Source organism: Aegilops tauschii, chromosome 7 (assembly GCF_002575655.3).
Source record: "Aegilops tauschii subsp. strangulata cultivar AL8/78 chromosome 7, Aet v6.0, whole genome shotgun sequence".
Taxonomy (NCBI): domain Eukaryota; kingdom Viridiplantae; phylum Streptophyta; class Magnoliopsida; order Poales; family Poaceae; genus Aegilops; species Aegilops tauschii.
Genome location: NC_053041.3, coordinates 282,210,287 through 282,228,328, shown reverse-complemented (window position 1 = coordinate 282,228,328; position 18,042 = coordinate 282,210,287). Strand labels below are relative to the sequence as shown.

The window sequence follows — 18,042 nt, the reverse complement described above, 5'->3', positions numbered from 1 at the left end:
TAACAGAAACTGAGCCGACATATCTTTTTAGATTTACGAAGTCATTATAGGGGCCTCTTAGTCAACGGGAATGTCTCCTCTCACTGAATGCGCATAGCCAAAAATCCTAAAATAAATTCAGAACAATACTAATATCAGGACTTAAACCTGGTAGGCTGACCACAGATTGCTTTTGTGTGTACAGCACACAAAATTGAATGGTCAAAAATGCTGAGGACGTGAGAGACTCGGTTTAGACTTACTAGTTTTGTTGCACGTGCACACTGACGAGTGTGACCACGCAGCGGTCAGTTACTACCCGATCCCCCGCTGCCCGTCACAGGTCTTCCTCGCCGCAGCCTCGCGGCGGCGCGCCGGCGCTCCTTCGCTGACGTCGCGTCCCGCGTCGCCGAACGCCCTCCACCCCGAACGAGCTTAGCCTTAGATGTGCCGCACCAAAGCCCGCGTCGAGCCGCGTGCCCAAGCACTGGAACAAACCCTAACTCCTACCCCCGCATCCAAGATGGTCGCCCAACGGCAACGCTCCAGTTCATGTAGCAGCCGCCGCCACCTCGCCGGCTCTCTCATGTTCCTCGCGACGACCGCCTTCGCGCTCCTCCTCCTCCCCCGCTCGTCGCCCCTCAGCTATGACATCGTTATTGACGCCGGCAGCACGGGGAGCCGCGTCCACGTCATCACCTACCACGCGGGTGCGCTCCCGCAGCTGGATTGGTCGCGCACGTCGTCACTGAAGGCCACCCCTGGTTTGTCCTCGTTCGCAGCCGACCCAGGCAGCGGGGGCCTGTCGATCGCCCCGCTGTTGGAGTTCGCAAGGCGGCATGTGCCGCGGGATAATTGGGTTCACACCGAGGTGCGACTCATGGCCACGGCCGGAGTCCGTCTGCTTGATGTCACGACTGCTGAAGCGGTCATGGAGTCATGCAGGGAGCTGCTTCGGGAGTCAGGCTTCCGTTTCCAGGATCAGTGGGCCACTATGATCTCAGGTATGTTACAGAATGGAAGTATAAAACTGCTCAGTTTGAGTACATGTTGTCGAAATGTGCGGACTTGCAGTGCTTGCATGCGATAGATCAGTATATTCATGGATGGAAATATGTTGAATTCATGTTTTTGCATTTGATAGATTATTGTATGGGACGGGGTTGCATTGAATCAGGACGAGCGTGCCGTTTATCTGCAGAAAAGATTGGTAAATTTTTCTATTTCCACTAAGGTGATTACTAATCCACTTAAACTGCTGCGCAGGAGCTGATGAAGGGATTTATGCATGGGTTGCGGCAAATTATGCATTGGGTACTCTCGGTGGTGCTAGACAAGATACTACTGGGATAATTGAGCTTGGTGGGGCTTCTATTCAGGTCTCGTTATCATTTTCATGCTAAGAAATTACTTCCTGCAGTAAACCTTTCGGGTTTCTTACTGTTGTGGTATTCATGATTAATAGATAACGTTCGCCACCGATAAACCTATGCCTCCGGAGTTCTCCCACGTGTTCAAGTTCGGCGATATCACATATAACCTGTACAGCCACAGTTTTCTACATCTTGGTCAGGTGATTTTAGTACATAAATATTTGTTTCTTGTGGATTCACCACTATGTATGTGTTATGGATGCAACTTACCTCTATTGCGTAGCCCGAGGGGCACATATATATATATATATATGTATATATATATACATATATGTATATATACATGTATATATGTATATATATATATACATGTATATATATATATATATATATATATATATATATATATATATATATATATATATATATTACATGGGACTTGGCAAGGAAGGAAACATAGCCCAATACAGACTCCTAGAACAATACTAGTAGTCCTTAACATCCCCTCAAATGTAAAACATATGCAATAGAGGTAACACTAGAAAAACAAATGATAATCCAAAATCCGTGTCTTGAGTTTCTTCGTAGCATGGAGTCTTGAAAACCCGTTGAGTCAAGCCAAAGAGGATAACGAGAAGATGGCGCATCAGAGTAAGACATCACATCAGTAGAAGATACAAGATAAGTATCAAGAGAAGATGGGTTGTCAAAAGAAGATAAGCACATCAAGGGAATGAAGCATTGCACACAAAATCATAGCCCAAGAAAACCGGCGGTGAGAGAAGCTCGGCGGCAAGAGAATGGGTGTCGATCGACAATGCAAAAAGAGGCCACATAAGTATCAAGAGAAGATGGGTTGTCAAACGAAGATGGCACATCAAGGGAATGAAGCATTGCACACAAAATCATAGCCCAAGAAAACCGGCGGGGAGAGAAGCTCGACGGCAAGAGAATGGGTGTCGATCGACAATGCAAAAGGAGGCCACATAAATCCTATAAAAACAAGGATGGGAAAAGGCCAAAGTTGTATAGAAAGGACTAGGACCAGAAAAAGAGGTTGACAGATGAAGGGGTGGTAGACTTGCATAACATGAGGAACACGACATAACATAACATGAGAAACATGAAAGAGCAACAGATTTGGTGGACGCAGCGGAAAATATAGAGCTAGAAGTTAGGAAGCACACATGAGACAGATGCAAGAGGCATTGTGTATGCATGAGAAGTTGCAGAGGAGGCCCAACATGTGAGATGACGAGGAGCGGTGACGAGCAGCAATTAGACGGAGTTGACAAAACAACCACCGACAAGGAATCACTGGAGACAAACGACATTGTAACTGTTTTTTTTTGGAAGAGCTAAAGCCAAGGAGCACATAAGGCAACAAGCAACGAAACTACAATAGCTCACGATAGCAAGGAAGGCCGCATCACCAAGCAACTAGCACACCAACTAGAGAAAGGAAGAGCCGCACGTGGACCAAACAACAACGCACACAACAAGCAGTTGCAGGGAAGAGCCAACATGCAAAGCAGCAAGCATCCATGCAAGCAACGCATGTTAGCGGCAAGATAACATCACAAGGGCAGCAGGCAGCTAGGCAAGCACCAGGCTTGCAGATGTAGGAGTCGTTCGGTTATGCGGTGGAGACAGGCTCTAGAGAGCCACGCGTGGGGATGTGAGGAGCCAGTGGCAGGGGAGTGTGGGCATGGGTAGCCCGGTGGCCGGTCCGATCTGGGGCTGCAACGACCAGGCATGCAAGCAGCGAGTGCCGGCGGCTTCGATAAGCGACCAGGGAAGGCAGTAACACAATGGCCTGACATCGGCCGCACCATCAGATTGAAGGGAGGCGATGGCAACGGCCCAGGACGTGTGCGTGGCGACGAGTCTGATCCAGGTGTGTGTGTGCCTCGGCCCGATCTGGAGAGGCAGTTGTCGAATGTAACAGAACTATGACCAACACACGGGCACACAATGAGCGCCTAGCAACCTGTGCACTATGGACGTGAGCTTCCTTTGATCTGGAGCAGAGGTAGAGGGTGGTGATGCAACTCGATGGGGGAGGCGACGACCTGCATGGAGAGTCCCGATCCAATGGCTTCAGACGGGACAGAGCAAGGCGGCCAGCACCTGGGCTGATGATACCATGTTATGGGTGCAACCTATCTCTATTGCATAGCCCAAGGGGCATATATCTATATATTACACAAGACTTGGGGTACAAGGTATGAAACATGGCCGAATACAGACTCCTAGACCAATACTAATACTCCTTAACATATAACGTGTATTCTCTTAGTTTATGATGAGCATTGTAGGGGGTGGCTAATCTTTCATGGTGTCCAGAGGATAAAGTTAGGATAACTAACTTACTTTGAGAGATTACAAACAACGACAGGGGGTGTACGACAACCTTATACGAAGGTCGCGGTACACTCGATAAAGTGACATAACTATATTTTTTTAAATAGATCCAGTCATCTCGTTGGAGAGAGACCTACGTTCCATGGGGAAGGGCCGTCGAGAGTGGTGCCTGACTCCCGGGCTTCTTCAAGTTGGCGGAGGTGTGCTGGTGTTGCAGCTTCCTTCGCCTGACTTGGCCATAGTGATGAGGGCAAACTTGGTCGCGACATCGAGGCGATGGAGCCACAAAGGCGTTGCAGTCTCGGGCATGAGTGGGAGCAAACTTTGGCCGCGGCTTTGAAGGGTGATGCAGCTTCGAGTTTACGGAGCCGAGTGATTCTGAGCGGAGTGGCCTCAAGGATCCGCAGCGACTCCATGCTTGGTGAAGACGAGCGAGGTTGCGGTGTCGAGGATCCACACGACTCCGAGCGAAGCGGCGTCGAGGATCCGCGGCGACTCCAAGCTTGGTGAAGATGAATGGGGTCGTGGCATCAAGGATCCACGCGACTTCGTATGGCGTCGAGGATCTGCGTGATTATGAGGTTCCTTCGAGGAGTCTTCACCTTTCGGTGTCGGCATGCCTTACCTTTCCTTACCTTCGGCTTCGGTCAGAACTTGATTTAGGCGACGCCGTCTTCCTCATGGGTCAATGACTTTTCACACGGCGAGGATTCGCCATGGTAGGCACCAATGTTGATGTTCAAGAGTCAACTATCACTAAGGATGCCTCTTGCAATGTGGTTAGTATGAGTTGGTGGGCGTGTGCAGGCCTTATTGCGAAAGTCGTCGTACACCCGACAAAGTGCCAGAACGATGTTCTTTAAATAGGGTCGCCCCGTTGGAGCGCGACCTACATCCTTTGAGTAAGGGTCCACGATAGTGTGCTTGATGCATGGGCCACTTAGAGTGCCCGCCATTTCTGGAGTCCCGTGATTCTCGAAAGTGGTCGGAGTAGTGCTCGATGCACGGGACACTCGAAGTCTCTCCGCTTCCGGAGTCCCACAACCCCTGACAAGTTTGAGCCTGACTAGGTCCGAGCTCAACCTTGGTAGCTCGCCGGAGGGAGCTAAAAGGGGAGTAGAGAGACTGACCCTCTTGACTTCATTCAAGTAGGGAGTGAGTGATTTACATGCCCATAGGGGCCTTATATAGCCCAGGGTCCTTGACAAATGACCAAGGCTACCCTTGAAAAGAGGTGGTGGGAGGGTAGGACTAGGTAATCTTTTATCCTTTGGGCCATAGGCCTCTAGTTGGCTAGGAGGGGTGGAGGCCCAATAGGGGAGGATTCCCTCCACTATAGAAAGGGTTTCTAGCTTGGACTTGGTCGTTTTTGCTCATTTGCGTCCATCTTTGATTTATTCTTTTATATGACCTTTTTTCTTTGTCTTGTTGACCATGAAGCTTTACTTGGACTTTCGCTGACTGGGGTGGTTTGCTTGGACCCGTCGGAGCTTGCTTGGACTATTGTTGACCTCCTTGACTTATGTTGACCGACTAAGTGGCATTCCATGCCAGATAGGGGGTGGGAGTAATTACTACGACACAAACTGACACAAAGCCCTGCATAACAACCTGATAAGAAAGAAATACAAGTTTGAACCACATGGATCCTATATGGATTGAAGAACACTGTTCAATCCACATACAAGTGTTTAACAAATAGTACTCTTACAACAGGAACTTGGCAAGCCTACAAGGCTACAACAATATATCGTTCAACTCTCCCCTGCCATATGGGGTACCCCCCCCCCCTTTTATAGGACATACTAACTCGGTCTTCAAGCAAACAAAGGTAGATTAGGTGGCTTGTTCATGCCCTAAAGGTGTGAACTCTAGTAGATATTGTGGTTGATTCATGCATATGAAAAAGCTAGCTTACAAGAGTTAAAAATCAACATTGGCATCTACTTCCTCAAGTTTTTAGGTGATTTAATAGCATAACTTCGTGTGGGTCAGTAACTCCTTCCGGTTAATTATTGCAATTAACCAAAAAGTGTTAGTCACAAGCTTGTTCACATCAGTTTACTTGTGGTAAACTATGTAAAAATAGACAAATGGTTGATCTATTTTGTTAATATAACTCAGACAAACACTAGTTCCTTCCTCTTGAATCATTTTCATTGTTAACCGCCATTCTTGTCTTGCTTTGCTCTCGAATCGTTTTCATTGTTGACTGTCATCATGTCATGCTTGTCTCGCCTTTGTGCATCCCTCGTATAATTTCGAGTTGAAATGCACTACTAACAATAATTAACTTTGAAATTAGTTTTACTAATCAACTATATTTCTTCAGGAAAATTCTTTGCTGTGTATTATCCAACTATATATTTCTTTAGAGAAATTTTATAGCTATATTTCTTCAAGGAAATTCTTTGCTAATTTTCTTTGAGCGGGGATCGAAATGTCTTGAGTGGGGTGGATAGATTACTAAAAGTTTAACCTCTACGAATAAGGAAGGCCTACTCCAAATTGTAGACGTTGGCACGTTTTAAGCTTTTCTACTGTTCCCTAAAACACCCTACACAAGCAAGCCTACAAGAGTAAGAGGTGAAATGAAGCTTGCACAAGTAAAGACTAGAGGTTAGGAGAATGCAAACATGGGGATGCTCGGTGAAGATTTTTCCCGTGGCACTAGGATTATGGAGATCCTGGTTGCGAGATCCACAGACTACACCTACGAGATCTCCACGAAGGAGCAACCAACCTATGCCATCATGTCATATCACAAAGATCTAGCCTCACTCAGGGTATATCTTCACAAACTTCTTGGTTCCTTCACACCTTGAAGGCTCCCAAACACACCTAGCCTATCTTGGAGGCGTACAACCTCCAAAAGTAACAAGATTGAGGTTGCTTGGTGATGAATCCCTTGCTCTTGTGCTTCAAAATATCTCCCTTACATTCAAAACTCTCTCAAGATGGGGCTTTGGATTGGAGAGATGGAGTGGAAAGTAAGGAGGGAGATTAGAGCTCAAAGGAGTGGCTTCAAAGTTGCAGTAGAAAGCCCTTTGATCTCAGCACAAGGAGTGGGTAGTTTCTTCTGAGATTTGAATGGAGTTGCTTCGAGTGAACTAATGGAATAGGTGGAGTATAATAGGCTTTGCATTGTAGAGAAGGAGTGGAAAGTAAGGAGGGAGGTTAGAGCTCAAAGGAGTGGCTTCAAAGTTGGAGTAGAAATCCCTTTGAACTCAGCACAAGGAGTGGGTAGTTCTCTCTCAGAAAATGAGATCTGAATGGAGTTGCTTCGAGTGAACTAATGGAATAGGTGGGGTATAAATAGGATGGACCAAAAAATGGGACCACTACACACTTTTTTTGGCGAAGCTCGGAGGCTCCGAAGGTTTAGTTTGAAATCACCGAACAAAACTAGAAGTGGCAACTTTCAAATAGTTCGGAGGGTCCAACCAAATGTCGTTCGGAGGCTCTGACTGAGCAACAACACAACTACACATGCTTTTGGAAGTCGTTAGGAAATTTTGACCAAAGACTGTTTGGAATGTCCTAGCGGTACAAGAAAAATGTGCAAGTGCTTCGGAGGTTGAATTGTCCAGGAGTTCCAAAGGACTAGGGTTTGCAACGGATATCTCTGGAAGTGGTTTGGAGGATCCGAACAAGAATAGTTCGGAGGCTCCGGGTAGTGCAAATGCAGAGAGATAGTGGGACTTTTTAAGGGCTTTGGGAGTTTACTCTTTAAGCACATGGAGAAAGAAACTCGCCCTAGCAACCTTGATCCCCTTTTGATAATATCGCATACCTATTGACTCAATGTGATCTTGGATCACAAAAGTGTAAAAGCTAAGTCCTTAGATTGGCCAACACTTGTCGTCGAAGAATTTGGGGGTCGTTATTCATTTCCCTTGTTGCATCTCTTAGGACCTAATCTGAAATAGACTTGATAATCACTAGTCCCTTGAGATATGTTGACATTAATTACCAAAATCTACCTAGGGGAATAGGATTCATTTTCATCTTTATATGCGCATCAAGTGCTATTAGATTTTTATTATCTAGTGCATATGCATTATAAATACTGTACTATTTTGATTTCCTAACGTTTACCGTCTTAATGGTTCAATGATAACCGGATTTATTCTTCTGAGTTGAACTTTGAGTAAAATATTTTGTCTTGAATATCAAGAGAGGTCGGGGTAGACCGAACTTGACATGGGAGGAGTCTGTAAAGAGAGATCTGAAGGACTGGAGTATCACCAACGAACTAGCCATGGACAGGTGTGTGTGGAAGCTTGTTATCCATGTGCCAGAACCATGAGTTGGTCGCGAGATCTTACGGGTTTCACCTCTAGCCTACCCCATCTTGTTTGAGACTAAAGGCTTTGTTGTTGTTCTTGTTGAATATCAAGCACATATCGGTTAATTCAGTGGTGGGCCTGGCGGGAGATGTCTCCTCCTCCTCTCCTCCCCTGCGGCCCCTCGGCCGCTCCCAGCTCCACCCAGCCCACACCTCCGGCCACCGCGGCCGCCGTCCACTCTCCAGCACCATCGCCCGCACCAGTTGCCCCGGCCTCCTTCCACGATCCCATTCCATGGCATGTCTCCCCCACCTCCCGAGCCTTGCGCATGGCTCTTGGAGTTGGGGACGCTATGGGTGACGACTTCCAAGCGCAGGTCTGGCGCTGCCTCTCCAAGCACATCAACCCGCGCCACCACGAGCCACCATGCTTCCTCTCCGTGCAAGTTCGCCACTCCTCACTCGACCTCGATGAGGAGCTCGTTGCCGTCCTCATGCAAGCCTGTCTGGGTGGCAACGCTCCTGCCTTCCAGGTGACTCGCCTCCAAGACGACCTCTTCCGAATCTCTGTCTCCGACGTGCGCATCGTTCGCGCTCTCCTCGCCGAGCCCGTGCTCGTCGCCACCACCCACTCGATCCAGTTTCTGCCTTTTCCTCCGCCCCAACAAACTCATGACCCACCCACCAACATCCAAACAACCTTGGACATCGGCGACCGCTTTGGCCATGCGGATGCCTTCCTGCGCTCTCAACTCGGGTTCGTCCCCTCGCTCGGCATCGATTTCTCTCGCAACATCTTCGATCTGTTCTCCACCAAGGTCTTCTCTTCGCCACAAGACTCCTCCTCGCCCACTAGGATAATTTTCTTCGTCCACAAAGCTAACTTCATGGTTGACGAACCGCTCGTCGCCGTGTTACTCTCATTCCGTTTTGGTGGATCTCCGCGAAGCATTTCCATCACGCGCCTATCCCACGCCGCGTTCACAGCGTCGGTATCGTCTTACCACGTTGCGTCACTCATGGCCGCCTGCTCGCCGATCGCTGCTCCTCGCATGTTCGCCACGGTCACGGTCGCGCCGCTTGCGATGCCGGCCCCGCCCCCATCTCCGGTGGCCTCGCCGCTCCTGCTTGCGGGTGTGCCACCTCAACCTGCTGCCGCTCCGTCACCAGCCTCTCCTCCGTGCATGGCCTCCATGCATGTGGGCCCGCAACCGCCAACGGTCGTCCGCCTCTTGAGGCTCCTGTGACCTCCCCAACACTCAGCCTCTCGCGTTCACATGCAAAGGTACGACCGTTCCGTCCTGGGATCTTGTTTAATAAGCTGATCTTTTCTAAGTACCACTGCCTTGTCACCACGCCCACTACACGCCTCACACATAAACCAACCACCCCTATATGGGTTGTCTTCCACTCTGGCTCGGTTTGCGCTAATGAAACACTGATTAATAATGCCTTAGACCACCAGTTCTCCTTTAAATGTGTCTTCCACGGAACCACGCTTGCTCCGAACCTGTTCTTAGTGCATGTGTTCTCGGTCTTGGTCAGAAGAGAGGTTCTCCGTTGCGCGCCACTAGAGTTTTCAAATTTCAAAATCCTGCTCTTTGACTCTTTTGACCATGCATCACAAACAGTGCGATCAGTACCATTGCCAACTGTGTTCGAACCGGACTCATTTGACCCGTCCCACAACGTCCGGCCTACCCACTCCACGTCCTTGCTTGGACCGCACCCGTCAACTAGAATAAACACACAAAATCTATCTCCTCTGAACCTGGGGATTCATCTCACTGTTCTAGGCGAGGATTCTACTGTATCGTCCCCGGTTGACCAAAATCCACTCGATGGCCTGGGACACGTGGACCTCTCGGCCAGCTTGGCCTCTCCCGTCACGTCTCCCCGAAACCTTTCCAACGAAAGAAAACAAAAACTGGGTGCGGACTGCGCCGTCCCCTCCCCCTCCCCTCCCAGCCTACCCAGTTCTTTAAACCCTAAAACGCTAGACCATCCGCCCCCACGCCCTCTATCCACCACTGACTGCTTGGACCCGCGCCGTCGCCGCAGCCGCCCCCCGGTCGGCTCCCGGGGCTGCTTGATCTTGCCACCGCCTGCGCTGACCCAAAAGCATACCCCACTGTCGCTGATTTGCGGGACCCATCCTCCCTCACCTGCTCGCCCTCACCGCTCGCACCAACCAACGCTTGCATGCACACGCATGCGCCCATCATCACGTCTACTCCACCTCCTGCCTCCCCTACCTCCGTCAGCCTACACACCGCCCCGTCCCCTCAGCTTCGTCCCGAGACCGCCATGGACCAGTGCCACGCTCCTGCCACTCCTGCCACCCCTGCGTGCTCTTCGCTCTCCAAGCCGCTGCAGGCCCCACGCTCCTACCGGGAGGTTTTGCTCAGCTCCCCAGCTCCGGCCGCTGCAATCGACCCCCCCCCCCCATCCTCTGGCCTCTCCGGCCTATAAATCAGCCCCTCCCCGGGCGGCCAGGCCCAAACACATCCACCACAGATATAGCCGAAAGCAAAAACCAAGATGCTTCCGGTGTCTCGCCAGTGACCACACCATCTCCGACTGCCGTGATCCCATCCGCTGCTCTCGCTGCTGGTGCTCCGGTCACCGGAGTTTCAGGTGCAAAGCCGACCGTTTCCTTCCTTTCTTCCCCCTACGCCCCCCTCTCCGCGTATTAACCCTGCGTTTGTGCGTCCGCCATGCAGCTCAATGGCGCACACGACGGGCACCCACACCGCCTCCGGCTCGTCGGCCGGATCCAGGCTCTCGGACGGCGCTCCCATCTGATTCGGCTCCCACTGCGTCCTCACCAACGACCTCCCTCCTTTCCACCTCCCTCTCATCTTTGGTCCTCGAGCCTCCAACGCCTCTCTTCCGGCGCCGTCCTTCACCCCGCCACCTCCCCCCTCCTGATGAGGAACACTAGATGAGAAGAAAGAAAACACATGCCAGATCTGTTTGGCTACTTCTAGATGCTTCCACTCTAGTGTAGTATTTCTTTCCTTTTCTTTTCTATCCTACCTACTGTTTTCTAGAGTCTTCTAGTTGTGAGTAGCTATGAGTAGAATGGTGAAACTTACATAATGTTTTCTAGAGTATTCCAGCTATAAGTAGAAGTATGTGAAGGCTTCCCAAAGCCCTATAAATAGAGGTCGTCGCCTCTACTTTGGAGGCAGACTATGTACCCCTACCTATAATAGAACTTGTTGTTCTTATCTAAGATCTTGGAGTAGATCTTGTGCCCTAGGAGTTCTGGATTGAACTCTTGTTGCCCTATCAACCTACATTCGCCTCTAGAGCGATATCTAGCGCAGCACGTTGAAGCTGTTCCTTCAACACTTGTGCTGTACACATTGTAGCAGCAAGGTGGAGTTGGTCCTCCACAAACTTTGTGCTGCTTCAGGTGGTATCAGAGCCTCGTTGACCCATACTAGTTCTTGCAAGCAATGGAGCAATTGGAGAAGAGGATGGATGCTGCTGAACAACAAATCAAAGAGCTGCGTGAAGATCTTAATAGGAGATTTGACCAGCTGGTTGAGATGATAAGAAAGGGTGTCCCCCCTGCTACCAATGAAGGAGATTCATCTAAAGAAGAGGAAGATGTTCATCAAGGAAGAAGGAGAGGTAATCTTGGAGCAAGACCGCCACGACAACATGTTGTTCAACGTGCTTCAAGAAGGCCAATTTATGTTGAGGCTTCTGAAGGTGAAGAATATGATGATGCCCTTGAAGAGCCAAATCTCTACGCATATCGGAGAGCACCCAACCCTACATATGCAAGAGATACATACAAGGTGAAAGCTGAGATCCCAAGTTTTAATGGAAATGTTGACATTGAAGGGTGCCTGGATTGGTTATATGAAGTGGAGACTTCCTTTGAGGTCATGGAGGTTTCGGAAGATCGTAGAGTTCCTTTGGTCGCATACAAACTGAAAGGAGGAGCCGGTGCATGGTGGCATCGCGTTCAAGAGGAGCGCAGGCTCAGAGGAGAACCTCGTGTTAGAACTTGGCGACAAATGAAAGGCCTCTTGAAAGGGAGATTTTTGCCCGCTGATTATGACCAGATCCTATTTATCCAATTTCAAAATTGTGCTCAAGGAAATAGGACTGTTTCAGATTACACGGAGGAGTTTCTAAGGCTACAAGTGAGGTGCAACCTTGCTGAAACTGAAGAGCAACAAGTTGCAAGGTACATCAATGGTCTCAATGATGCTATTCAAGATCGATTGATGATGCAACAAATCTGGTCCGTTGATCAAGCACAAGCTCTAGCCTTAAAGGCCGAGAGGTTTGTGAGGATGAGAAAGACAACTAAGGCTCCATATCCTCCATATCCTCATACCGAAGGCTCATCTAGGAGCCAACCTAATAGAGTGGAAGAAAAGACCACTCCACCAAAGACAAAACAGCCCATCCCGAAGCAAACTAGAGGCAAGGGTAAGGCAAATGAAGGCCCAAAGTGCTATAAATGTGGTAAAGAGGGACACATATCCAGCGGCTGCCCACTAAGGAAATTTGTTAACACGACTATCCATGATGGTGAAAGCGATGAGGAAGAATACGAATCTGAAGATGTAGACGGACAAGAGGTTTGTCAAGAAGAAGGTGAAGAGGTGGTATGTGTGATCCAGCGTGTCCTATGTTCCACACCACAACTCGATGACACACAACGGAAGAAAATATTTGAGAGCAAATGCACGGTGAATGGCAAGGTATGCAAACTAGTGATTGATAGTTGCAGCTGCGAGAATCTTATCTCCCAGAAGTTGGTGGACCATTTAAAGCTTGAAACCCATGATCATCCAAATCCCTACACTATTGGATGGATCAAGAAAGGAGTGAGTATGAGGATCACCAAACAATGCAACCTGCCACTTTCTTTGGGTAAGCATTATCGCTCAAATGTGTTGTGTGATGTGGTTGACATGGATGCCAGCCATGTTCTTCTTGGGAGGCCTTGGCAATTTGATGTGGATACTACACACAAGGGCAAGGAAAATTCTTACTCTTTCATTTGGAACAAGAGAAGGATCATTATCTTACCAAACAAACCCGAAGGTAATACCTCTAAGGAGGAGGGGAAAACTATGTTAACTATCTCCCATACCACTCATGAGTTTATGGAAGACTTGAAGGAGGCAGATTTGTGTGCTGCACTTGTTGTAAAGGGAGAAGAGCACCTGACTGTTGAAATTCCAGGAAAGGTACGTGGTTTATTGGCAGAATTTCAGAACACACTTGGGGAGCCACATGGCTTACCACCGATGAGAGGAATTCAACATAGAATTGACTTAATTCCGGAAGCAAGTCTTCCTAATCTTCCACACTATCGAATGAGCCCAAAGGAGCATGATATATTGAAGGAGAAAGTGGAGGAATTGTTGCAAAAGGGGCACATTCGAGAAAGTATTAGCCCATGTGCTGTACCAGCCCTACTCGCGCCAAAGAAAGATGGATCTTGGCGCATGTGTACGGACAGTAGAGCCGTTAACAAGATCACCGTAAGGTATAGGTTCCCTATTCCCCGTCTGGATGATATGTTGGATCAGCTTAGTGGAGCAAGAGTGTTCACAAAGCTAGATTTAAGAAGTGGATATCATCAAATCCGTATAAGACCCGGGGATGAATGGAAGACCGCCTTCAAGACAAAGGAAGGGTTGTTTGAATGGCTAGTCATGCCATTTGGACTCTCAAATGCACCAAGTACCTTTATGCACTTAATGAATCAAGTCCTTAGACCCTTCTTACCCCACTTTGTTGTGGTCTATTTCGATGACATCTTGATCTATAGCAAGGATGAGGATGAACACTTTGATCACATTCGGAAGGTGCTAGAAGTACTAAGGGAAAATGAGCTCTACGTCAACTTGAAGAAATGTGTTTTCCTGCAAACACAACTTCTTTTCCTAGGATTCGTCATAACATGTGACGGCATTCGTGTTGATGATTCTAAGGTTGAAGCAATTCGAGAATGGCCAACTCCTAAGACCATTTCTGAGGTAAGAAGCTTTCATGGCCTTGCAACTTTCTATAGGCGATTTGTTAAGAATTTCAGCACTATCATGGCACCAATTACCGAGTGTTTGAAGAAAGGAAAGTTCCAATGGGCAGAAGCAGCTGAAGCTAGCTTCAATGAGATTAAACAAAAGCTATCACAAGCTCCTGTCTTGGTACTACCTGATTTCAACAAGACTTTTGAGTTGGAGTGTGATGCAAGTGGAGTAGGCATTGGAGCTGTCCTATCTCAAGAAAGGAAGCCCATTGCTTTCTTTAGTGAGAAGTTAAGTGAAGCTAGACAGAAATGGAGTACCTATCAGCAAGAATTATACGCCGTTTTCAGAGCGTTGAAAACTTGGGAAGTCTATTTGCTACCTAAAGAGTTCATTGTTTATAGCGACCATCAATCCTTGAAGCATTTTAGAAATCAAAAGCATGTTGACCGCATGCTAGCAAGATGGGCAGCATATCTTGAGAGGTTTAACTATCTCATCGTGCATAAATCTGGAATAACTAACAGAGTGGCCGATGCTTTGAGTCATCGTGCATGCCTCTTGACTTCTTTTGAAGCTGAACTTCTGGGCATGGGTCAAATAAAGGAGTTGTATGAGGGTGACGAAGACTTTGGCCATGTTTGGGTAAAGCACGCAAGGGGCCAACCATTAGGTGATGACTATTTGATGCAAGATGGATATCTCTTCAAAAATGATCGTTTGTGCATTCCAAGAAGTTCTCTACGTGACAAGCTGGTTAGAGAGCTCCATTCAAGTGATCTTAGTGGCCATGTTGGACGGGACAAGACTATCGCTAACCTGGAAGCTCGCTACTTTTGGCCACAACTAAAGAGAGATGCTGGAAAGTTCGTTCAACAGTGCCCCGTATGTCAGACCTGCAAAGGCCAAGTCCAGAACACAGGGTTATACATGCCTTTGCCTGTTCCTGTTGCTCCATGGGAGGACATTTCTATGGACTTCGTTTTGGGCTTGCCAAGAACAAGACGAGGAAGTGATGTTGTATTTGTGGTCGTGGATAGATTCTCTAAGATGGCTCATTTCATCCCATGCCGCAAGACAACGGATGCTCATCATGTGGCAAACCTATTCTTTCGAGAAGTGGTCAGACTTCATGGAGTTCCAAGGTCCATTGTCTCAGACTGTGATAGCAAGTTTCTTGCTGCATTTTGGCTCACTTTGTGGAAGCAATTCAACACTGAATTGAAATTTTCTAGCACTGCTCATCCACAAACAGATGGACAAACGGAAGTGGTGAACAAGTTTTTGGGTAATCTGATCTGTTGCATTTGTGGAGAAAGAAAGGGGCAATGGGATTTGGCTTTATCTCTTGCAGAGTTCTCCTACAATAACTCCAAGCATAGATCCACAGGAAGGAGCCCTTTTTCCATTGTCTACACTAAAGTTTCAACACATGTGGTGGACCTGGTGAAGCTGCCATCAAGGGGAAACTCAAAATCAGCATTGTCCTTTGCTGATAATTACACCGAGTTATTTGAAGAGATTCGCGGCGCTTTGGAAGCACAAAATCAGAAATATAAACAAATTGCTGATTGCAAAAAGAGGCCAAAATCATTCCAAGTCGGTGATAAGGTGATGGTCTACCTCCGAAAAGAGAGGCTGCCTTTAGGTGTTAAAGGGAAACTTAGGCAGCGAAGGTATGGGCCCTTCTCTATCACGAGGAAGATAAATGATAATGCTTATGTGATAGATCTTCCAAGTGACATGGGTATCTCCAACACTTTCAATGTTGCGGACTTGACTCTCTACCATCCAGAAGAAGCGCTCTATGAAGATAACTCGAGGGCGAGTTCCAAACAACCAGGGGAGATTGATGAGGAACACTAGATGAGAAGAAAGAAAACACATGCCAGATCTGTTTGGCTACTTCTAGATGCTTCCACTCTAGTGTAGTATTTCTTTCCTTTTCTTTTCTATCCTACCTACTGTTTTCTAGAGTCTTCTAGTTGTGAGTAGCTATGAGTAGAATGGTGAAACTTACATAATGTTTTCTAGAGTATTCCAGCTATAAGTAGAAGTATGTGAAGGCTTCCCAAAGCCCTATAAATAGAGGTCGTCGCCTCTACTTTGGAGGCAGACTATGTACCCCTACCTATAATAGAACTTGTTGTTCTTATCTAAGATCTTGGAGTAGGTCTTGTGCCCTAGGAGTTCTGGATTGAACTCTTGCTGCCCTATCAACCTACATTCGCCTCTAGAGCGATATCTAGCGCAGCACGTTGAAGCTGTTCCTTCAACACTTGTGCTGTACACATTGTAGCAGCAAGGTGGAGTTGCTCCTCCACAAACTTTGTGCTGCTTCACCTCCCCACCTACCACAGCTCCGTCTGCTGCTAGCCGTTCTCCTCCGGCGCCCCACATCCCACTAGTCCCGCCAAGCTGCCTCGTCCGCCAGGTCGATAACCTATCCTACGTGCACCTCGCCACCCCCATGCTCAACCCCTTCCGCTTCATCCGCCAGGCTATCGCTCTCCACCGCAACAACCCTACGTTCGGGCTCACCTCCTCTGGCCGTGGCGCTGTGTGTCTCTCCTTTGCAAACGCTGAAGAGCGTTTCGCCGTCACGGGCCATGGCCCTATCCACCACGAGGGCAACACCCTCTTCTTCGAGCGTCCAGAGCACGCAGACAACAGATCCCTGGCCATCTTCATTCACATGGCCGAGATCGAAGCCTTTGACTATCCCGATGAGCTCTGGCACCCTGAGGGGGCAGATTACTTCTTCTCACACCTGGGAGACTTCGTGTCAGCAGATCAGCACTGCTTCCAGGGTGACCACTCCAGTGTCCGTGCTCTTGTCATGGTGGCCCGCGACTTCGTCCTTCCCCCTTGTCTCATGGTGCGCCTTCCTGACAACGATGTAGTTGTCGTCAAGCTTGAGAGCCGTGCTCTCTTCCGCCATGGCTCGGGCGCCTCCCCTTTCTCCTCCGATGACGAGGACAACTCTTCCCTTTCCTCCCAGATATCCAACCCGCGCCTGTCCCCAGCCACCACGCACCAGATCCGATCCATCGCTGCAGCCATGTCTCCTTTCGCATGCACACCCGAATCTCCCTCGGGCCCTCCACCAACACCTGCAACTACGCTCCCTCTGGACGGCATCCCTATCCTTGCTGTCATGGCCGATGGCATGCCTGTGGCCATGCTGGTGCATGCCCCATGGTCTCCTCCCGCATGCACTCCCACTCCCGCTCGCAAGCTTGTCCGATCGACTGCTCCCCGTCCTATGCTCGCATTACCAGCTCCACCCTCTCCAGCTCCCTTACCACCACCACTGTCCCCTCCCCACTCTCCTCCGGTGCTCCATGAGCCACCTCTGCCTGTCGTCGTAGCCGATCCGGCTCCCGATCTGCCTCCTGAACCCACGCATGAGTGTCTGGCCAGGCGCATCAGCAGGCGCGCCAAGATGGCCGCTGACTCTGGTGTTAAGGCCAGACGCAACGCTCGATTGGCCGAAATCGAGCCCCCAAACTACTCCTCCATGACTGCCAAGGCCATGCGCTCCAAGGCGAAAAAACTCGACCTCTCAACTGCTTCCAAGGATCTCTCGGACGCCCTTGTCCACGCTCGTCTCTGCGATATGGATGGACTCATCGACGACTCGGCCCGCGGTCCTGCCTCGCCAGAGGATCTCGCGGCCATTGCTACTGCATGCGGTGCTCCGCCGGAGGTGGCGGCTGATATCGCTTCGGGCTCCGATGTTTTGGGCTCGCCATGATTACATCTCCCGTATGCCAGTGCCACTCTGCTGGCCACCCTTGTTGGGCATGTATCCGGTGCGTCGCACCCTACCGTAGTTGCTATGTTAGGTTAGAGTTAGCTATGTTAGTGCTCACGCGTGGTTCTGTCAACTTGTCCCGCTACCTCCTGTACCTGGATGCTCGCTTGCTGGGTTGCTTATCCTATGTATGGTGCTTGCTAAAGTTTCCATTATGAAAAATGAATCCTACTCTATCGTGTCTTGGAACGTTCGAGGTCTTGGTGACAATGA

The 18,042-nt window shown here is 49.0% G+C and overlaps 1 pseudogene; it reads left to right on the top strand.

Annotated features, from left to right (window-relative positions):
* The first annotated feature begins 234 nt into the window (after positions 1-234).
* Positions 235-18,042, top strand: part of LOC109749846 (probable apyrase 6) — a 29,288-nt pseudogene continuing 11,480 nt past the window's right edge.